General features: G+C 41.9%; 1 non-coding gene across 1 annotated transcript; it reads left to right on the top strand.

Annotated features, from left to right (window-relative positions):
- Nucleotides 1–2,854: 2,854 nt before the first annotated feature.
- Nucleotides 2,855–2,960, top strand: LOC132650171 (U6 spliceosomal RNA). Its single transcript, XR_009588564.1, has one exon. It is a non-coding gene; the product is annotated as a U6 spliceosomal RNA (small nuclear RNA).
- Nucleotides 2,961–3,172: the final 212 nt, after the last annotated feature.

Genomic DNA, 3,172 nt, shown 5'->3' with positions numbered 1-3,172 from the left:
GCATGGGTGTTTTTGACCTTTTGTGAACTCACGTTGGTAAGAGGCTGTGTACAGCTTTGCAGGAGCTCTAAGTTGTATGTAGTTGTGATAGTTACAACGTGTGTACTGGCATACTGGAAAACATTCAGGTTTAGTTCATGCCAAGTGTAGGGCAAGTTAAGAATCTACCCTATGGAGGAATCATGGCATTTCTTGTGTAGGGTGAGGGCTTCTTAAGTATATAGCTACTAAGAACGGTTGAAGCATGTAGAAGGGTCGAATAGGTCAAGGAGAAAAGTGTGGATGAACAGAGATGAACAAAGTCAAGGAGGGTTCTTTTCTTCCATCCCTCAAAGTTAAAATCTATGCAATTTGACAGACATACTTTTATATTATCCTCAACCTCCAACCCCATATGAGGGACTCACTAAATCTCCCTGGTCATGGCCTGGATTAATTAACACAAGGTTATGCTGACCACAGATCATGAAAATTATCAAGAACTTCATCCTATAGGGAAAGCATCTAGTAGAGAAATATGGCCACAACACCCAGTCTGTCCCTGCAGGCAGCAAGTACTCATACAGGTCATTCATGAGAACTAAGATGCTCCAGGCCTGTGACCAGATACAGGGTAACTTTTCTCAATCAGGCCATTTCTTAGAAATGCTGGGTTGTAAATGAACCTGCAAAGAACATGTTTATATCTGATTTCCCTACAGAGCATCCTGAAAGGTACCCACCGATCACTCCATCACCCAGTGAGAAATACTTGGAGCACTCTGAGGAAATCTTTGTTCCTAGACACATCCAGAGCTCAGTTTCAGCCGGAATATCCAGGTGTTCACTCTGAAAGCGACTACTGAAGAGGTAGGTTCACTTTCCTTGAGATCTGCGCACAGACTGGGGATGAACATGATTCTGAATGGAACTTCAGTAGCCTTGGAAGAGCAGGGAGAGGATGATGGCCTCTCCCCCCCTTCAGATTCATAGCCCTGAGTTTGAGCAGAAGATTCGTTCAGTGTGAGTGTTCTGAGCAGATGTTTTTAACTATGATGTGTTGCCAGGAGCTAAGGCATACCTCTGATGTGCTGTGTATCAGTCTTTGTTCAAAGTGCCTATTGTCAAATCTCATTCAATCATCCCAAATAGTCTCCCAGTGTGGGAACACTGGTTCCTCCATCCTTTCTCAAAAGAGAGTAGAAGGCTGAGAAAAGAAACACAGCATGTCTTCCAAACGTTAGAGCTGGGACAGAGACAAAAGCTCCCAAGTGGTGGGCCTGGGCCATGGACATAAGCTCCCAAATGGTGGGGCTGGGGCATGGATACAAGCTTACAAATGGTGGGTCTGGGATATCAATGCAGTGGTGCAGTTGGGACATTGACACAAAATCACAAATTGTGTTTCTGGTTCCTACATTCAATGTTCCAGTGGGAACATAGACAGAAGCTTAGAAATGGTGGGGCTGAAACATAGACACAACTTCACAAATGGTGGGGCTGGGTCATAGAATGTTATAAATTGTGTGGCTTTGACTTAGACACAAGCCACGTGAACCCAGAGCTGGCAGGCCTCTTGAAGAAATGGTCTGTGGGTCCATGACTTGGGTTAGAGCTCTGAACGCATTTATGTCTTTCACCTCATGTTCTGTTGAATATGCCATCGTTTTGGTTTCTGAAACTGTTCCCAGGAAAGTCTTTTGGGTAAGTTTAGGCTAAAGCTCTTCTTTGCTTGGGTGTTTTCCCACCATCAGGAAGCCTTGTTAGTTTTCCTTAATCATTCCAGAAGCACCAGAATGTTATCTGGTCAAAGTTCTCATCTGTGAGCTCAAATGCTTTTCACCTTTTCTGTCATATAGATGTCAGCATAAAGTAGGAACCCAAAGACAGTGCTGTCTCTGTCACTGGGGTGTGCTCATTGAACACAGAGAACTACTAACACAGGTGAAAGAATTAAGAGACCCTTTGTTGGGCTCTGATGGGTCACATTCCAGTAGGTAAGAGAGAACATATCAAGTGCTCAGGAGAGTTCACAATTTGAAACATGTTATTTCATCTACAAAGCACATTATGATGGTTATTCATCTGAGATCATTTACTTGCTCTCACTTGCCCCACATCATTTGCCTTCACCGCTGCCTCAACTCACAAATAATGGAAGTACTATTTTGAGCTTGTGTTTCCAGTACTAGCATTTTGGGAAACTCTCTTAGACTGTATTTTTCTGAAATGTATGTGCATGACTGTGTTTGCATGTGTGTGTGTGTGTGTGTGTGTGTGTGTGTGTGTGTGTGTGTTGTGTGTATGTGCAGCAGCCATGGAGTGGGTCCAGCCTAATCCAAGCACACAATATATATGTGCTCTGTATGACAAATATGAGAAGTGCAGGCAGAGACCCAGATTTTGTGATTCTAGAAGGCTGTGAGTGGGTCTGAGATGTCAGAAAATTCTATACTGTTGACCTGGATTTTGCTTTGATTTCTATAAACAAGTAGGCAGTATGGCCTAGTTTCAGTTCCTGCATCCACATTCCTGCCTTGGTTTCCTGCCTGGACTGCCCTGCAATGTTGACTGTAATGTGTTTAGATGTAACAAACTTTCTCCAGGTTTCCTTTTGGTCCCAGTGTTCATCCCAGCAACAGAAACAAACTAAGACAGAAATCAAAGCCAGATTTCTGGTAATTAACAAAGATACAGCATTCTCTAAAGATCTGTTACAAAACACCCTTTCTAATAAGGCAAGCATCTGAATCCTATACAGCTATCAGCAGCCAAGTAAGTTCGGACAAGAATCTTCTCACATTCTTTTTAGAAAACTCCAGGAAACAATATATTCCATAAAATCCTAAAACAGAGTATATAAACAGGCCTGACTGTGCTAGCTTAAGCAGCACATGTACTAAAATTGGAAAAATACAGACAAGATTAGCATGTCTCCTGCACAAGGTGACATGCAAATCCATGAGGTGTTCCACATTAAAAAAAAAACAAAACAAAAAACAAACAAACAAAAAAACAATTAAAAACCCCTGACTTTCCAGGCCATACTTGTGCATGACTTTAATCCTAACACTAGCGAAACAGAGGCAGGGAGATGTCTGTTAATTTGAGGACACAGATATAAAAAAAAGTACAAAAGGAAAAAAAATGAGAAAAAAAAAAAAAAACAAAAGAAAGAAGAAAGGAAGGAAGA

This window comes from Meriones unguiculatus, chromosome X, assembly GCF_030254825.1.
Source record: "Meriones unguiculatus strain TT.TT164.6M chromosome X, Bangor_MerUng_6.1, whole genome shotgun sequence".
Classification (NCBI taxonomy): domain Eukaryota; kingdom Metazoa; phylum Chordata; class Mammalia; order Rodentia; family Muridae; genus Meriones; species Meriones unguiculatus.
Note: the sequence above shows the minus strand (reverse complement) of the source record. Positions and strands in the feature narration are given on the sequence as shown.